The sequence below is a fragment of the Dromaius novaehollandiae genome, chromosome Z (genome assembly GCF_036370855.1).
Source record: "Dromaius novaehollandiae isolate bDroNov1 chromosome Z, bDroNov1.hap1, whole genome shotgun sequence".
Classification (NCBI taxonomy): Eukaryota; Metazoa; Chordata; class Aves; order Casuariiformes; family Dromaiidae; genus Dromaius; species Dromaius novaehollandiae.
Genome location: NC_088132.1, coordinates 69153490 through 69173527, shown reverse-complemented (window position 1 = coordinate 69173527; position 20038 = coordinate 69153490). Strand labels below are relative to the sequence as shown.

The window sequence follows — 20038 nt, the reverse complement described above, 5'->3', positions numbered from 1 at the left end:
TTACTGCTTTATCAGAGAAAGTAGCTGTGATATGGTGACAAGGCCAGATATAAATTCTCCTCCTTATTCTGATCCTACTTATAAAGCAGAGATGATGGTTTAAAAAGCGTTTCAGTGGTTTACCATGTCTGTCATTTTTCATCAAGACAGAATCAGAATCAGGCACACTAGCTGAAAAGAAAGGCTGTTTTCAGAGATTTGCAGCTTTTGTTGAGAATAGCTCCTTTCCTTTTGAACATCAAGGCTGCTATCTTAGCCTAATTAGCAGAGGTACTGTTAACAAAGGAATGTATTTTGTTCTGCACAAAATGCTTACTGCCTGCTTACACTATAAAATCTAGAGAAAGATCTTCTGAAAGCAAATCCAAAGAAAAGCAGAGAAACTTTTTGACCAACTTAAAAAGAGTGAGAATAAAGGAAAGAAAAGAAGTTATCAAAGACTGAACTTTGCTGCTGCTAGATGTAAAGGGCTATTGTTTATATGGAAGACAGAAAAGACTGTTCTGCCCTTTAGTTCATACAAAGTTAGATTTACACAGGGAGTTTGCCAGCTTCTATAGCAAAGTTTCTATCTAGTTATTTATATTGCTCTTAGCACAGTAGTCTCTGAGAGCTTCATTATACTAATAAATTTATTCCCACAAATCCACTTTGACAAGAAGACTTTTTTAGTATTATACCTGTTTTACAAATATCACAGATTATGTGATCTAGCCAAAAATCACATAGCATATCTAAAAGAGATCAAAAAGCATGATCTGAGTGTCCTGCTATCAGTCCTGCTAAGTGCCTTGCATATAATTCAGTCCTTCTGCCCTTCCTTAAATCAAAAACTTCGCTTGGAAGAGTCTTTAATAGCACAAAGCACTTCTTCAAAAATGGCTGTGATTTGCCATGAAAGCCATAGAGTAGGTACTGGCACCCAAGGGAGTACAAAGTGATGGCACTGTATCTGATATACAGTGAGTTTTCTGCACTGGAGGCTGACCCACATCATATCTACATCTGTCAGCCAGTCTGTGGTATGTAGGAGCAGACTGAAGCTTTATTAGTTTATAAAACAGCAGTTTATTTTTTTAAGCTGTCAGCAGTTAGTCATAATAGCAACAAATATGGCCAAGTGTGGTATGATTAGTTAGTAAAAGTTGTTATTTGGGGTCTAGCTGTATCTCAGCGGTTTCCTTCATATTATTGTTTTGTAAAGAACAAAAATGCCCAAGTGCATGACTTTGCATGAAAAAATCCCAGAGCAAGGGAGACACAAGCTTCCTCATGGTGAATAGTTGTAGTCTGTGCAGCTCAGTCTAGAACTGACAGTTCATGATTCTTCATTTCTGATAGAAGCACACACACACACACACACACACGCACACACACATATATTATATATGTAAAAGGAACCCTGTGGCCACAAGTGACATCTCTCAAAGGTCCAGTATTCTCAGTTCTTCCTGTCTTCTATATGAAACTGCAATTGAAACCTGATCTGTGAGGAGCCAGAACAGCCCAGAATGTTTATTTCATCTCTGGTGATGTAGCAGAAAATGTAATAGAAATCCTGGGTTTAGAACTGCTTTCTGTATTTGAATGACTTTGTCTTGCCTCACTGTGTCAAGTAATGGGGCTCCAACATCAACTGAGATGCTGTTGTTTTTCTCACACTGCAATATTCATGATGTTCCTACCATTTTTACACCTGCATTTTTTACCTGTCGAATGGCAGTTTGTGAATCCCAAGGGGACTGGCATCATGCTCCACACAAGGAGTTTTTTGAGCAGTGTTAAGAGAACTAGTCATAAGTTCTCATGAGGAGCAACACATTTTATTACTGAAGGATTAAAGAGTAAGAATCAAGTTAATGTCATGAATGTGGTTTCATAGAAAAATAAGTCTTTTTCTGTAGATCTGCCTGCATCGTCTGAGGAAGTTGTATGTTGAACTGACAGATTTAACTGTATGAATGCCATGTGCTAGACGTTTTACAATGTGTTTTGAGCCACACACTATGCCCTATCAGGATAAGTGAATACCAGGTAGTCAAGAATTAGCTAACTGAAAGAGCTCAAAATAGTTATTAAGAAATCAACACTGCGTGGAGAGGTGCTCCAAGTGGGAGTACAAAGGATCAGGTGTTAGCCCTAGCATTTTTCCAGACATACACCAATGATATAAAAGTACATATGGAAACCAGAGAAAATAGGGCTGGAAAGGATCTTGAGAGGTCATCGCTTCCAAGTGTGAACAAGGGTCCCCATGCAGTTCCCTACAGGTACTGTCCAGCCTGTTCCTGACACAGGTGCCGTCTTCCCCTCGGCAGATTCTCACACTCCCTAGGCAGCCTGTTCTGGTGCTGCAGGTCAGGATCATGAATTTTTGTCCCATCTAAAGTCAATGTGGAAAAAAGATTATTCCCCTCCTGCTGGCTTTTTCATATCTGAAGACTGTTACCACTCAGTCCTCTAGTGTTTTTGTTTCTAAACTGAATACTGTTGATTCTGATGACTTTCTGATGACTTCTGATGACTTTCAACTTCTAGATCATGTTTCTAGACATTTTTGTTTTCTAGTCATTTTTTTCTTCTTCTCTTCCTCCACAATTGTTTGAAGAGGGAAGGAAGGAGGAGGAAGAAGGAAATTCCCTATTTTTCCCCAGTACAGAGGTGAAGGTATTTGAGCTGAACTTTTACCAAGGACAAGTGTGTCTTACAGAGAGTCTTCCTGTTCATAGAGCCATTGTTTGCCTTTTTCACAAGAGCATGACACTGTTGACTCATGTCTGTTTATGATCTTTTGTAAGACCCAGATCCTTTTCTTCCAAACTGCTACCTAGACCACTGTACTCCACCTTGGCCTGGAACAGTTGCGTATTCTTGACAAAGAAAGTTTTATGTTTGTGTTTAGTTGATTTATCTGTTTTACTTTTCTCAGAACATTTTTCTCCAATTTATCCAGATCATTTTGTATTCTAATACTGACCTCCAATACCCTGGCTGTCCCTGCCTGGCGTATACATATCCAGTTAATTCTGAGCCTCGTGAGGTGGTGATGGGAACAGAATAGCTTATAAGGCAGAACACAGTGTTATATTCATTGGGATTTGGTTTTCTCTTCTATATGGATAAATTAAATACATTAGGGACTCATGTCTATCATCAAGACCAAATGCATAGTTTCTGTCCATATTATTAAACTCCAGCACAAAATATCTGCACCTGAACTGTGTATTGGGATTGATTCTGTGATAAATACTGAATGGTGGCCAGGATTTGTTTGTGAGGGTAATCTTTGACCCAACCTAGAACTGTGCCAGGACATTGTAACAGTCCAGGTAATCAACTTGCACTGCTTGGGAACCTCTTGTTTTCTGTTTAATTTACTAGTATAGACTTTGCCACAGTGTTAGCAGCTAGGCAAATTTAACGAAAGAAGTTATCAGAGCATCCAAATGCTGACGACTAGGGCACCCGCTGTGTACAGATCTGTAAACACGGACACTCATGTTTGAAGAAGAAAGTAATCAAGACTAGGAGTCTTCCGCTTTGGCAGCATAAAGGGGATGTCTACTTACCTACCTGTGTGTTCAAAGTAGTAAGTTACTTGTTTGGCTTAATCTGGACTAATAGCTTTTCTGAGTGAATGGTTTAAAAATAAGTGAAATCTAACAGAAAACTACAAGGAGAAGGATTGCTCCAACTGAATGGCTCACCATTTCTGATTACAGCTCAAATAGGATATCAGGGTGCACAGAAAGTGTTTGGGTCACTCAGAAAAGTGTGTATTAAGAGAACTAAATTCCGAGGGCCTATGAAAAAGAATTGTTTACTCTCCAGTAACGTATACACACCTATGTATAATACTTCATATTGTTGTATATCTTGTTCCCACTAGAAGTGCTACTTATTTTTGAAAGATTAAATTAATGTTTGTCAGCTGAAGGACAGCATAATGTTTCTTCTTTCCCTTGTGACTATTCATTAGTCAATACAGCAAATGCAGTACAAGATTAGGCAAGAACCTCAGACACTGCATTTGGCATTGACAAGATCGTTCCATAATCTCTAATGCTGAAATATGTTGTTTCATTAGAAAGAAAGAGGACTATTCTGTTTGTCCTGGTTCTTATACTGGAGTCTATCCTGGAACATTTCAGCTTATGCAAATACAAACAGGCAGACTGAACAAGGTATTATTTGATAAACTTGTATTTGTAGGCTATGCAAAAACCTTTAGCATCTGCCTGTTGCTGTTGTGGCCAACACCAAACTTTAGATTCGGAGAATACCATTCAGCAACCATGGGACCTTGAAAGTGCACAGAGAGTATGTCTTTTGGGAAGCACCAAGAATCATGTCAGAAGACTCATGGCTTTTCCCTCAGCCTAACCTAGATCCTCTCTGGCGCATGCAGTGCCATATATGTTGCAGACAACCTGATTAGGTCAAGCATGGTACACAACAGGGCAGTGACTGCTGTCACCCACCATACACCCAGCAGTTGGTATGGAGCTTCACAGCTGTCACTGCTTTGCTTATTTCATGGAGAACAGGACCCTGGAAAGCTGTGACTGAAAAAATCTAGAGGTCACAGACGATAGCTCCCCATGCTCTCAGCTGAACCAACAGAAACTGTATGTGAGCTGTTCCAGCACTGACAGGGAGTGTTGACAAATTCCACTTCTAGTACAAATTGTAGCTGGAGTCATTTGTGAACTCCTCACTTCCATTCTTATGGCAGGCCTGTTTGGTGGTATCTGTTCAGTTGATGTTTTATTCCCCTTCCATGCACTCTTTCCATTCTGAAACCTAGACACTGAAATGCTCTGATCTTGAGGGACCATCCACTTGCAGAAAAGCTAGTGACAGTCCCCTCCTGTGCAATGAGATCTTATCCTCCACCTCCCAAGAGTGCTCCAGACCTCCAGAGTGTAGGGCATCTGACTGCAGGTTACTGTTCATCTCTCCTCTTGCTATGGATTAGATTCCAACTGTTTTTGTTTTCTTTAATGAATGCCCTTGCCACTGTGATATAGTCATTCTTTTTGTTTACAGCTCAGTTCAGAATTGTTTTCTGTATGGAAATGGGAATAAGTTCAACTGGACAGACTGAAGGAATCCAATTCTACCACTGTTCTCTAGGTTGGAGAATGAAGTATTCATGGGGGTAGCAATGCAAAACCATGCAGGCAGTGGAAGAATGTGGCCCTGCATCTCCTACATCCTGTGTGAGATCTCTAACCAACGGGGCTATTCGTTAGAACTGGACTGTCGCCCACTTCCCCCTCCATTTTATGAGGAAGAGTTTGCTTTAGATGCTGGCGTGGAGGTTAGCACATTGAAGGTTACAGAGTGGAAAAGGGGATCAAAATAATACATCAGAGCACAGGGACCCTATGGGATAGGCAGCAGGACAGCCATGTCTTCAGGGTGCTATGTCTGAGCCTGCTGGTATGTCTGTATGCTGCTCCACAATGTGTTGCCTTTTGTGGGCCTGCCAACTTGTTAGGAGCTTGTTTAGGATCCTCTCAGTCTGTTCTGCTCTGCCTTGTGGGGATGATTGAAATTCCTAAGAGAGAGGGTGGTCAGATCATCCACTTCTTAGCATTTTCTATTGGTTTGCTTGGGCAATGGATTGTTTTGATTTCAGTGGATGTTACTCTGAGATACCTATTATTACCCATAGGATGTATGGGGAGTTCTTTTAATATTTATGCAAAATATGTCTAATGCTGCATGCTCAAACATCTCACGTGTATGCAGACTGAGAGCACACTCTTGGAGGGCAGAAGCCCTGAATGGGGTCAAGAATTGAACATGTCAGGACATTGTACTGCATGCGCTTTCCCTGAACACTGGGGAACTTGGAAGCAGATCCAAAAACTCGAGTGAAACCTGTGCATTTTGCTTATTACCAATTAATGAATTGATTTTCATTTGACACTGTTTTCAAGGCTTCTAGAGAAAGGTTTTAATTATTTAATGGAGTTGGCCACATAATTTGTAATGATTTATTTTCTGCTGGAAAATGCTGGACACTCAGAATGTCTGCATGTCAGTTCAGGCCAACTAACTGAACGGCCAGTTTCCCTGTCTGGTCTTCTGTTGGTTGGTTACTCATAAGCACCCTGGACTATTTGCTGTTCAGGGAGTCAAAAGTGTGGGAGCAGGCCAAAAAATTCCTTTTCTATTCTCTCATCATCTTCCCACTACATTTTTTGGTTGAAATTTCTAATTTTAATTCTATCTGGAGACATTTTCCCATCTGTGTTTTGGTTTCTTTTACAGGGGAAAAATACATGTTTTCTGTTCACCTCTGCTATTTACCTGCAGAGTAATCAAGAGACAGGAACACACTGGACCAGATTCACATTATGGAAATCATAAGTCAAGCTCTTAAAGAAATAAGTAAATATTAAAATAAAATGCATAGTGGGGCCATTTTTTTCTTCTGTGCTATTGGTTATATGTGATTTTTCATACTTTTGCATAACCTGGTCTGGAATCTGTTTTAAAATTAAAAGTTGTAATTCTTCCAACTGAAGTGGATGTGGTAAAGGTAGATTTGACTGCTTAGCACTTCTCATGTTCTGCCACCCTGCAGAATCCTCCTCATGCCCAGTTTTTTATTCCTGTGACCCTAAGGAAGAAAAGCATATCCAGAGAGCTTTACCTGTCAGATGCAACCATTTTTTGCAGACTAGCTTGTCTAAAGGGAGAAAAACCTCTATGAAGTACTTTTGCCAGTTCTTTTTCTATTGCTTCTTCCACTGCTTCCAGCTTATTACTCATTAGTCCTCTCACCCGGTGTTTCTCTAGAGATAATGTGAATTCTTTACTTTGTGAAAAAGAATAAAATGTGCAAGTTAAGACAGATCTTTTCTAAGCTGAATCAAGCTGAAATTCATATAGGATTTCTAAACTGTGCAATAAATTCATTGTGTTTCTCAGTGTGTGTTAGTGGTGGCTTTTGTGCATAATCAGTATTCAGCCATGTGCTCATATGAACTCACTGGTAGCTTCATTTATTTCCCAGGTGAAGTTTCATTTGTTTATTGTTATTTTCAGAGTAAACTGAAAAAGCATCCAAACATACAGAAGTTTCAGTACGGTCTTGGAGAGAATTGTGCATGAGACCTGAGGCATGCAGTTTACTTTAATCATCTGGAACATTGATTTTGATAGACTAGCTGGATGCTGCTTGCTTTTCTATTATAAACCCCCAGAGGTACTTCGATGCATAATTAGAGCAAGAAAAATCTCAAGATCATATTTGTACATAACACAGCAAGTAAGTTGCAAATGTTCAGGAACATGTTTTAATTGTCCTTACCTGTAGTAACTGAGTGTAACTTGATTTGTAAAACAGAAACAAGGCTAAGACAAATGATTAAAGCTAGGTTAACCCGCCGTGAATGTTTTTGCTTCTGTACTTTAACTAGATGTTGGTTGAATGAAAGAAAATGAAGAAAAATTGTACGAGTTGCTGTCTTAATTTCTGATCTCATTGTGTGTACACAGATAATATGAATATTTTACTGTGCAGTTTATTTGCGGACCTATGATGATGCTTGTAAACTATGCCAAGATACAGAAGTACCTGCTAATGGAAGATGTTAAATCAATGACTTAGCACAAAGAGGATTTTTTTTTTTCAGCTGGTAATGCCTAGAACTTTTCCAATGTAGTTTGCAGAGTGGTAAATTCTCACTTCCCACTTGCAGATGCACATGAGAGCAGTACAGGCAAGTGGGTAGGAAGAGATTGTTCTTCTGGGTCTTGGAAGAATTTCATCGGTGATGTTCCCCCATAGAGAGGGAGGAAGGAGGATTCCTCCATTCAGAGGTTCAGGAAGACTGGCTGCATCTGGAGGGAGTGTGTGGGACACGTTCATGTTTCTAATGGTGCGCCTGAGAGACTGGCGACTCTGGGTTGGTGTTCTTTGCCTATTGTGATTAGAATAGTTGTCAGATTTGCTCTTAACTCTTTTCCAAGTCCAAATGACAAGGCTTACTGAATTTGGATTTTATTTTTGCTGCTTTCCGCTTTCTCCATCATATAGAATATGCTCTGTGTCACAGGATCACCAGGGCACATTTTGCCTGGGCATTCTTCTCTGTTATTGCAGGGGTTCAACATATTGGCAGCATTTTCTCTCCTCTTTTTGGTGAAATGATAGAAATATTGAGGCCTCAGGACAGGCTGGAGATATGCCATATATTTCATATAGAAGTCTGTTGGGTATTTTGTGGCTTGTTGTCTGCATGAACTAGGTGAGGTGGACTTTTGGTTACCCTTCTTGGCATAGTTTTCCGCAATTGCGGGGGTCTAGACTTACCTGGTGTGGCCCCTTCAGTCTTACACTCCAGAGCACAGTGGTAAGCATGGATGTGCCTGTCAGAGGGCTAACATCATATAGGAAAAGCATGGGCCAAATAAGGGCAGAGCTTTGTGTGCTCAGACGTCAGCGCTGAGATACAGCATTCTGCTTCTGTTAGGCTGGACAGAAATGTCGTTTTGGACAGAGGCCATGCCATCTGGCTGGGACACATCCAGTCAGAGCTTCATTGCCAGTAACCAACTGGTTGCATCCGCTAACCTCCATATCCCTTACTCCCTCAATAGGTTAAAAGACGTAAATTTAGCCCCAGAAGGGGTCAGCTAAGGAGAACTGAATTGGCATTCAACAAGTCTATGTTTCTTCATAGGCAATTTTGTAGTTGAAGACTTTTTTTTCCGGCCCCATAATAATATGCTCAGAAATTTTTTGGAGCCAGATAAATATGTATCTCTAGACTGCCAGTGCATTTATTCTCTTTATATCCACCTCGTTGCTATATACACACTGCTCAAACGGGATATGTGTGTGCTTGCACATGCAGTGCTACAGGACATTTGTACTTCATTCCCCAAATGCTCTCTATAAGTCCCTCCATCCGCATTCAATGCAGCAGTGTGCAGCCCTGCAATCTCAGAGGGTTTTGTCTGGATTGCGGAGGAGAAAGTGAAAGTATCCTCTCCCTTGGGTTTTGGGAGCAACATTCAGAAAGAAAGGCAATGAATGGGCCAGCTGGTTGATACGTTTTTAGATAAGCCAGTCGCTACTGTACGCTTAGGGAGGGTAATTAATCCCATTCCTGGGATGTGAACTTGTTGCCTTTTGGAGGAACCAGGAAAAATGTTACCCTTGTCAGCAGACTGGAGTAGGGTAAGGGTTTGTTAGATTATGTTATTTTGTTCTTTCCTTCTCCAAAGCAGGTTAAGAACTCCAAAGAAGGCAGCAGAAACATGCATTAGAAGAATTAGATTCAAGTTGTCATAAGTTATCTCATGCTGGGTACTTCATTCTAGTTTAGCTCTGTGGTAAATTGGGAACAGGTGAAGGTATTCCTTTAAAGGGCTGAGGAATGGGGTTGGACAACCCTCTTCTGTCTCCTCACCAGGGAAAATGGTAGGTGTATTGATGTATTTTGTGTGAATAGCTTATGGAAGCTGGTGCAGACAAGCCTATATAGAAAGAAATAATATGAATTTGTTCTGTACAGATTTGTAATTATTTGAACATTAAACCAGAGAGAGAAAACTGTTTTCCATTGTAATCTGTGAAAATAACAGCTTTCTAGTCTTTTTATGTTGAGGTTGTCTAATGCTTTAATAATTCCAAACCTTTGATCACTGGAAAAGCTAAAATATTTTGGCTGTTTTCCCATATTCTGTAGAGTCTCTTGGATTTACTTTAATTACCTTCTCCACTGATATTTGGCCTGGGCTCATAACCTCATGTGCTAGAGGCCCCGAACACCACATTTCTGTGTGAGCAGCCAGTCTAATGCAGTGAGCTTACTGCTCACCTACAGTACAGCTCCACACCCTCTATATTTTGAGACTATAGTATGTCTATGTTTATTTGCTGTATTATATGTTTTCTCTCTTATTCCTGTTTCTAGAGTGAGGAGCAGAGGTTGGTGTACAGACTAACTTGGTTTGTTACCATGCTTCATAGGTTTGATCAGAGGACCATGTTAAACTGTTGTGCATGTCAGTACCCGATTTAGTCTATTAACCTGTTGTGACACTACTACATGGCTAATTGTTTATCTACTAGTTGTTAGTTTTGAACTAAAAATCTGTGAGCCAAAAATCTGTCTTATGCTTTTTAATATAATGATGTTTCCTTGCTGCCTTTCCAATCTGCAGTTCTGATGAATGTGCTGAACTTCGTTTTGCAAGCCAAATCATCCCCTTTCTTTTAAGTTAACAGAGGAGCTTACCTTTGTTAAATTGTGTTAAATTTATTAAAAATAAATTTTGTAAGATAATTGCAATTTTCTTAGACTGCCCAGATGCTAAAAGCATTAGACTAAAAATGCCTGTATGTGCTTTCCTCTGTATATTCCCTGTAGTGCATCATGCCACTGAAACAGGCTTTCCAGCTGCATGTTCCCAGCTGTGACCAACTGAAGGGAGAGAATTACCAAATAAGAACAGGCTGAACAAGACAATAATCTCCTCCAATCAAAGCCTGCCAGGTAGGATAATTCAGAAACATTGTTTACATTACCAATTTACCTGAACAAAATTGCTACTCTGAACACCTGAATTGGGACTTAAAATACATGTTTTGATTCTAATTTGAATGGCTCGTGAATTTAACTCCTTCCTTTCATTCTGTGGCTTGTGTCCATCTCTGTTCCTGTGATTTAGACCTATTTGACTGGATTGCTTTCTAAAGAGAGTTCTGATCTATGTGCTGTTATTCGTCAGTTAAAAATGGCTCCAGGACGTGTTTCCTAAAAGCTTTAAGTGTTGGTTTCCACATGTCTATAAATCATTCTGAGGATTAGGGTAAACTCAGTGTTGTATTCAGAAATCTCTGATATCGATGCACCCGGTATTTTAATACCTGAAAGCTGTGGTTTCCCGTCATGGGAGAAGAAATGTGAAGTTTGTCCATTGGAATCTGTGCAGCAAAAGAAATGCAAGATAAAGGGATGATTTCTTTCCACCATTGCTTCCAAAGACCTTTATAATTATCGCTTTGGGTCAACAAACATACAAATCATCATCTCCAGCTTCAAAAATATTTAAAATCAAATTGCTTCCAATAACATGTATTAGGTTCATATTTGGTTACCTTTTTTGGAGTATCAATATGCATCTCAGCCTCAGTAATATAAAGTTAGGAGTAAATCTTATGAGAAGTTTACATTTGCATGTTTCCAAATTATATTAAAAAAAAAAAAAAAAAAAAAAAAAAAAAAGCCAAGCAATGAAAAATGTGGAATGGCTTTATTATGCATTACTCCCTAAAGATAAATATTGTTCAAGTTCTTTGCCAACTGCTTTGGCAAAAAAAGTTATTCCAAATAATAATAAATGTACACCAGTAGCTTTCCACTTTATTTGTGTCGATTGACCACTATTAAATATTTTTTCCCAACTGTTTCTTTCCAAGAATGCTTAAAATATACAGCTTTATATGGGAAATAGTGAACTGACAGTAGACTGACAGAGTCTACTTCTCTGAGAGGTCTTTGACTATACTGCTTCCAAGAAATGTGGCACTTTATTTAATGATGTGTCTCATTGTAATTTTGAAGGGGTCAGTTCACTGAGAAGACAAATATCTTAGATTCTGTGAACATCAGTTAACAACTCTTTGTGTTAGACTTGTAACTTTGCTATAGACTTAAATATGATCTGAAAACCAGTTAATTTGACTTCTATTTTCATTATAAGAAAATACATTTACAGGGTGCTAGGAATGAAGATAGAGCCACCATCAGCTGACTGCATACAGGATTATACAGATATAAGCAAGTAAAGTAAATGTACAGATGGAAAATATTGTGAGGGCAAGTATATGCAGTGTATCTGAATGAAAAAATGCACAGTGTTAAGGGAGAGCATATATTTTTAAGCTATAAAATGGGCTGGATGAAATATGTACATTTTTATAAATAGCCTGACATCTGGTATATGTTACATGGCTAACTTTGTTTGAAGAAACTCTACCAAGCCACTATTAAGCCAAGCCACTCCCTATTAATGAGATCTGTAGTTCATAAAAAGGCAGCCTACATGCTGCCAGTTCAAGTGCTCTGAGAAATGTCCTCCAAAATGTCAATTCAGATTGTCGCGCTTGTGCCGATGCCAGCAGTGCAGGGGAACTCTTTTCCCGTTTGTGTGGACCTGCCTGTGGCAAGTTGTTAATTTCATGGTCAAGTTGTCAGGGATGTCATCACAGAACGTGTGCCCTCATCTGCCTGCAGTGAATTTTCTCTTTGATTTTATGTACGTCTGAGAATAGTAATTAAGAGTTCTAGCTTGAGGCTTCGCCTTGCCTGTAAATGGAATCTATACTGCACAGTTCAGTTTGCTTTAAAACAGCATTACACCAAAGCTAAGATTTCTCCCACACACTTTTATGAACACAGAATGAAATCCCAGGGTTGGAAGAGGATATATCCTTTCTTTGCATTATACTGCTGCTAACTTCCTTCTCTATTTCTTGGGTCAATGTCCAGATTCAAAATCAAGGCCTCTCTCCTACATCTGAATGTGACCATCTATTGCAAGAATTTTCTTGCACGCTAAAGAAATACATTGTGTCAAGTCTGGATCTCAAATTGCCAAATGCTCTGTTTCATGCATGAAGAGCAAGTTTTATAGTAAGATTTTCAGCAGCAAATGGGACTCCAAGGGGAATTATGAATATTTATAATAGTTCATGTTTTCTTGAGAACTTTAGCTGTTGGAGGAAGGAAGGGTCAAGAGGCTACATTTTTATGCATTTCTCCCTCTCTAACTATTAGATATGATGTATAATTTATGATTTATCCAAATATGGACCTAGACCTTTCCTATAATGATCCTTTTATGGGGGGAGTTTGGGACAGCTAAAACAGTTATTATTATCAACTCCTCCACTCTTTAAATTTCTGATTTAAAAAGTGCCAGTGATAAAGGCCTTCAAAACATGAATCCCAGAACTGAAATTGTAAGCAATGCAGCTCCCAAGCTTGATATGAACATGACATGACATGAATGAAGAAAAGCACCCAGGGAATTAAACTCATGAGATTTCTGATCTCCCTTTAAAAATCTTTATTTTATCAGCTGAAAGAAGACTCCGTGTTCTGGAAATGGGCATGAGCAAGTCTCCCTAGATAAAGCACTTCTCCCAGGTTCAGGACAATTCACTGAGAAAAATTGATATGTATAAGCTGAAAATTATCTTTGGCACACGAATGCATATGCCTCTGCCACTGTCAGTACTGCCAGCCTGGGAACTTCTAAGCACCTGGTTAACAATAAGAATCCCAGCACTAACTTTCCTGGGATCTGGATCAAGTCAGTTAGCCTTAGACTGTTACCTAAGACTACGCAGATAAGATGGAATCTTGACCTTCCTTGTTGGCCTGAAACTGAAGGATAGCTCTTTTGTCCGAAAATAAGCTTTCCTTTGCTTTTAATCCATCAGAACAACACAGCCATTCATACCCCATGCTGCCAGTCATTTGTATATCGCTTTTCATGTTCTGTTTTACAAAACAGTTTATATAATTAAACAAAATAATACCTTAAGGCTTGAATACACAATCTGGGAGCAGGTTTGAACTAGAAAGGTTGTTCCCGTGTCTCTTCTTTTCATAAGCATTGTTTTTACACTGTCCTCATATGCCACAGAGCTAGCTACTTGTTCAGCTTGCTTGCCTGCCTCAGAGCTGGGACACTGAAGGTTTTGCTGCTGTTTCCCTTTTTCTGAGTGGGTCCCCCAAAGCCTCACAGTTTCAGCCACCCCTGGTTACTCACCATAACAATGTCTCAGCCCCAGAAAGTCGCCTGTAAGCCTTTCTCCTCTGTCATCCCATGACCAGGAACTGTTAAAATAGCTCCACAAGTTTTTTAAACAAAGTATTGTTTTCTTTCCTGGTGATATCTATCAAGCAGGGGAAGACTGTAAAACAGCAAAAGGCCCATATGTCCATGTCTTAGCTTAACTATATAGTTTACTTGCAAGTTTGGAGTAAATTCCTCTTCTCTTTGACTGCTGCCTCTGATCCGGAAGAGACAGGCAACCCTCACACGAGTCTCTCAGCATCTCTCTGCCAGAAACTCATTAGCTTCTGCCTGCTTATTCTCCCTTTCTTCTCAGCTGATTTCTCTTCATAGTGCAGAGTCTCCTTTGATCATGCGTTTGGTCCCCCAAATTCCCCCCAGGAATACATCATATTATGCTGCTCAGAGCCAGATGGGTGGATGTCCCTTGTGATAGCTCTCCCTTGTAGAAACAAGTACAATAAAGCCAATATGTAAAATATGCCAGGGTATGAATGCACAGCATATCTTTTATTTCAGTTATTGCTTGTGCAATTACCCCATAGCAGCCGCAAGGTAACTCACCTCTCTTTCATAACCCTTAGGCCTTACTGTTGGTGTACGTACACTCAATATGTAAAATCAGCCTCTCTGCTGATGTTAGTCCATGTTGTGCCACTGATTTCTGTGACCCCTGTCCTGTAGCACCTTCCAATAATCTGATCCAAACCTCTTAGATGAGAGGGCATCATCAGTCCTTCTATTTTTTCCCCTAGTTTCTTCCTTAGTTATATCACTGATGTGTGAAGTTCTCTGTGAATTTAGCATAGCCAACATGTTTTAACCATCTTTTTGCCCTCCCTAACTGGGGCTGTGCTTTATAGGCTTGAAGACAGTCCAGAGTCTCTGTAGCACTGTGTGAATCAGTCCTGCCTCTGGCATGCCTTGGCCCCAGGATATGCTGCACACACCCTTTTGCCCAGCTGGAGAGGACTTCACTGAATGAATGGCTTTTGGCAGCCTTCCATATGGCTTACCTTGACATATCCTTCTCTCAAGAGGTGGGATTTTAGGGCTTCTTTTATTGTGCTTGTTCTTTTGCCTCGTTTAAAAATGATAGGCTGATGAAAAGGCTGCATTTTCCATGCTGTATTACTGATGCTGGCTCTAAAAGCAATGTTTAGGTGGTGTCATCACAGAGCTGTGTAAGGGGACTGGTGTTGCCCTTCATTACCTGTTATATGCCACCCAAAGCTGAGAGCCCGGACGCCAAAAAGGAACAAAACCAGCCCCTAGGAGCTTCCAGGTGAAATGAGCAGAAGGGACCATTTAGTTTGCTTCGAACAATACTAGATAATGAGGCACAAAATGAATGTTGAAGACTCTAAGGGCAGTCCTGTTTACCAGTCATCCAGTAACACAAAGCCATTCTTACGTAAGGCCCTGCTGTACAAAAGTTAATCAAATGATTCAAAAAATGTTGTGCCTTTGTTCAATACTAATGACATCCCCATTAATCCAGCTACAGCTGCCTGTCTCCATGCTTCCAGGGATAAAAATTTTCTTGTGAGGTATTAATGATCAGGTAACTGAACATAAGCAACTTCTGGAGCTATCACCTTCTAAAATACTGCCTTATTTGACCACTGCCAAAAGCAAGACAGCTGGCCGATCCCAGAAGCTGGATCAAAAGTACTCCAGCTAAAAAGTTTTTATGTAATAGACAAATTACGAAAATATTACATTAGGATAAAACATTAGGATTAAAGTGATCAGAAGTAGTTTTGGACTGAAAAGTATGTGAAATACTCCATATAGATCATAAGGAAATTAATTTTGAAAAATGACCTTCATTTTGTACAAAGCTCTCCAAATCAACTCCTGTCATTCCCTATTCATAAGGAATTTGGCAGGCATGTACTAATCCAACTTGTATTTTTTTATGAAGCCAAGAAAAACAATCAATAAATTTTGATAGTCTTGTCTGTGAGCAACCAAAAACTATAGAAGCCCAGGGTTAGATCTTCCTCTTCCTCTCCTTCTCCACCAGTCCCAGAAGGCTTTGGGGTAATAAACTGGGATTTCAGCAAAATTAAAGTTCCATAGCCCTAAACTATGATTTTGCAGCCAACCCATCAACATGTGTAGTGCCTCTGAGCATGTCCAGGACTGCCCCACACCTTGACAGGGCTGAGGTGGTTGGCACTGAGATCATACCTAATCCCAGCTGCATCCTGAACTTGGCGTTCTTCCATCAGAGCTCCCTGAGGGCCCAAACCCAGGGCTGCTTTCCCAGGCAGCACCTGACATGCACTGATGGGATTGGGCTTCCTACAGAATATATGGGTGGTTGTCATTTTCTTTTAGAATATCTGCAAAAGGAGAAGTTCTGGTTGTGCCCCCTTCCTTTTATTCCTTATTAAGATAACAGCCTAGGAATTAAAGTATTCATGGAGGGGAAGGGAGCCTAGGTTCTGCGTCTCCTCAGGCTGAAGGTATTAAAATCCACATGCCCCAGTATAATGAGACAATTTGCTTGACAGTCAGTCTTTCTGTAGAAAGCAGATGTAAACAGCAGCACTTCTAATAGAATCTTCTGAAGTTCCCAGTGAGCATTAGTGAAAACATTTCTATAGTAATCACCCAGCTGTAGGGAGAACTTTGTCTCATGGAGCCAGATGAGGTGCCTTAAATAGGTCTTTTCCACTGCTAACTGCTCTCATTGCTCGTAGAATGAATCCCAAAAATGTCATCAAAGAAAAATCACATTTTTGTGTGTAGGATGATAGCTTCTGTCTCTAATATTATTCTTTTTCCTTTGTTTTTACTGAGTGCTGGTCTTGTTTCCCTTAGTGAGGCAGCCATAGCTGCATGGGAAAGTGCTACTTCAGAGCTCTATTATTTTGGAAACTGAAAACTTTGAGTCAAAAACTTTCCCACTGAAACCCAAAAATTTTTATTTGGGACGGCTGCCAAGCTGCCTGTTGTCCCAAGTAATTTGCATGTCCTGTGCCACAGTACTTCAATATCTCTCTGGGGGGGAAGAGGTGTACAAGTTAGCTCAACCAACGGAAAAGGGGAGCGTGTCTTCTCTCATCCTCCTCCGTGGTCGGACCGAACTCCACAGAGACGTGCTGGTTCATTGTGTGTCTGTGCAAACAGACTGCATCAGCCTCCATCCTTGTGATTCTGCTTGCTTAAAAGCTCTCTGCACAGCCCACCAAAAATCACAAAAGGCTTCATAAAATATACCCAAATCATGGCTAACTCCTCTTTTAGATCAGAGCTTCTTCTCATCTTTTGGGCATGGTCCAGGAAAGAGAATGAAGCCATGGAAGGAGGCTTGCCCTAGTCGACAAATCGCTGAGGTCAGAGTGAAAAAAATTTGTGTCTTAGCCAGGAGGAAGTTTCAAAACATCAGTGAAAAAAGCCATTTTATGCGCTTTCTATAACGTAAGACTTACTTACCTTTGTAGTTTACAGAAGTTGTTGCTTGAACTTTTAGCACTACCAGCAAGTGAAGAGATAAAGAAAACTCAGAAAAGATCTGCTAGCATTGCAGCACTGCTAAAATTTGGACCTGGATTTCCCCAACAGCTTGACCATTTTAATCTTAGAAAACAGTCGAAGTTTTGCCATTTATTTTGACAGACCTAGAATCTGGCTTTCAGATATGTAGTACTTGTCCTACTTGTTCCAGAGAGACTATATATCATTTTGATCAACACTCAAAGTTGAAGTTCTCCCCAGAGCCAACAAAATGACATTTACTGAGCCATAACCCATCAAATATTTATGAATCATATCACATTAAATAAAAATAGAAAAAGAAACTGTGAGAGAAAATGTTTAGATATATTTGCTTGTGTTATTCCCATCCAAAGTGAGCTCTTCTGAAGATTTGCTTAAATATGATCCATGTTTTTTTCCACACAAGACAAGCCCATTTCAAAATAGTTATAAGACATTGCAGTGTGCAGCATATGGGATATGCAAAGCTAAACTGATGACTAACTCTGTAGGCATTATTTATTAACTTTAATTCATACCCTCTCATATCCTCCTGTCAGCTCCCTCCTCCTCCTCCTTTTTTATTATAGATGAATGAAAACTGATGCTTTTGCATTCTTTTTAAGCCATCAAACTATGTTAATTATTTACGGTAAGGCACCACAGCTAATAACAAAGGTCCCTGAAGTTTTCAGCTTCCTGTTGCAGATGGTCCAGAAGTTTCTTAGCTTAGGCATTGTTTAAAACAAAAGTCGTGAAATGATCACAAGCAAAAAAAAACCCTTTTTTTTCAGAATTTCACAGGGCCAAGTTTGAAGGGGTCAGAGATTGTCAACACTGATACTTGGAGTAATCTTCTGAAACAGTGTAACACTCATGTATTCTAAATTTATGTGGCCAAATGTAATTTCAAAAGCTATCTTGTCACAGGAAAAAATTAAAAGAAATGGAAAGGGACTTTCTGTCATTGTAGACTGAAAATGCAGCATAAATTTTAACGTGAAGTGTGCATAAAAACAATTGTTGATGTGAATATCCTTAGCTACCATGAAGAAAGGGCTTAGATTCAAGTAGATGTTACAGACTGAAACTTTAGGCCTCTTTTTGCTAAAGTGAAGTCCCAATCCCAAACCTAGAGGCTGGGAAGGGCGACCTGATAACCTGTCATATACTGGCCTCCTGGCAGCTGAAAGCATCTGCCTGCTCCAAGCCAGGTCACATAGCTCTGCTTGTCTTCAGCCGGGAATCTGCTCCTGGGGGAGGATCTTCTCCCTAAAAATTGAAATGTGCTAATTAAAAAAAAAGAAAAAGAGGATTCTTAACATTTTATAAAAGAGTACAGACTAAGGGCCTTCATTTACAATGGGTAAGACCCAGATCCAGTTCTAGTCTCTGTCTCTGGAAGCTAAAACCCATCATCCTCATCTCCCAGGAGGGGTGTTGGAAGCTGGCTGAGCAGTGGGTATTTGCTACCTCTCACTCCCCTTGGGTTTGTGTTACAGTAAGCAATGAACTGGAGATTCGGCAGGTCAGAGAAAGGAGGAACATGAGGCTGGCTAACAACGCTGCAGCTTGGTCATTCGGGCAGTAAGGATGGGCAGATACTGGATTGTGGACTGTCCTTGAAGGACTGCAGCAGTATTTTACCCAGTGACCCTTTGAAGCTAAATCTGTAACATGTGGCCAGTGGCACCACTGGCACCAGTTTGGAAGACATTGGGTGCCATTGCATTTCTGTCTGCATTTTGTGACAGGGTCAGCCTTATCAACACATTTAGTTTTACTCTGGAAGTGACTGCCTATGGGACAGCAGGCTCATGCATGCTTTGGCATTGATACAGCATACCTAACTGTACGCATGAAAGTGAAGCATTTCTGGTAGCACTCAATAGCTCCAAAGGAAAGAAAGACACCTCCAGAGAGTGGTTCAGCTCTTCCACAGGCTGAACGGCCCTTTTTTGTATCCTCTTAAGATTATGGGGGATCAGGACTGGAGCTCTCTTCCTCGTACCATACTTTCTAAATCCCAAACTTGTGTAGCCAAACTTACTTCCTGTGTTGATCACACTGGGTCAGTTCTGGGCACATGAGGATACCGAAGGACCTTAAAAGTTCAAATTTCAGTGAATTTTCCTGGTGAATGTAGTGTTCCACCAAGTTTAGGCAGCAGGTATGGCTTTCATGGTAAGAGTTTGGAGCATTGCAGTTTTTAGGTATGTATCTCAATTCCTCCCAAATCTCATTTAAAGCAAATAAACCATGGATCTAGTCTTCTATGAATAAAGTTTCCTTCCTTCTCAGTATATTTCTCCTATTACTTTGAAAGACTACAGAGTCCTACAAGAAGGCTCATATATACTGGTAGCAGCATTTTGGATCTTTGTAATATCATTATATCCTGGTAGGTTTGTATTCCTTGTAATTCATGTGATCATTGCTGTTTAAGCTTATAAATAAGAAATAAGGTTGCTTATTGAAGTCAGTTGCATGATCTTTTAATAGCTGGGGATCTAGCCCTAAATATATACCATCTGGTGAAAAAATGTTCAGTCCAACCAGTTTGCCAAGGACTTTTCTGGGTTGGTGGTATATTGGTGGAGAGGCAGGATGAAGGAGACAATAAGTAACAGAAGGAAGAGCTATTTTATAAAAGGTGATAAGTCTAATTCTGTTCTTTCTTACATTGGCATCGGATTTCTTTCTATCAGTTTTG

The 20038-nt window shown here is 40.0% G+C and overlaps 1 long non-coding RNA gene across 4 annotated transcripts in view; it reads left to right on the top strand.

Moving 5' to 3' along the window:
• Positions 1-20038, top strand: part of LOC135324782 (uncharacterized) — a 142931-nt gene that overhangs the window by 74634 nt on the left and 48259 nt on the right. For all 4 annotated transcript variants that reach the window (XR_010386036.1, XR_010386037.1, XR_010386035.1 and 1 more), the window contains exon 2: positions 10398-10523. This is a non-coding gene — a long non-coding RNA (uncharacterized LOC135324782). The remainder of the gene's footprint in view (positions 1-10397; positions 10524-20038) is intronic.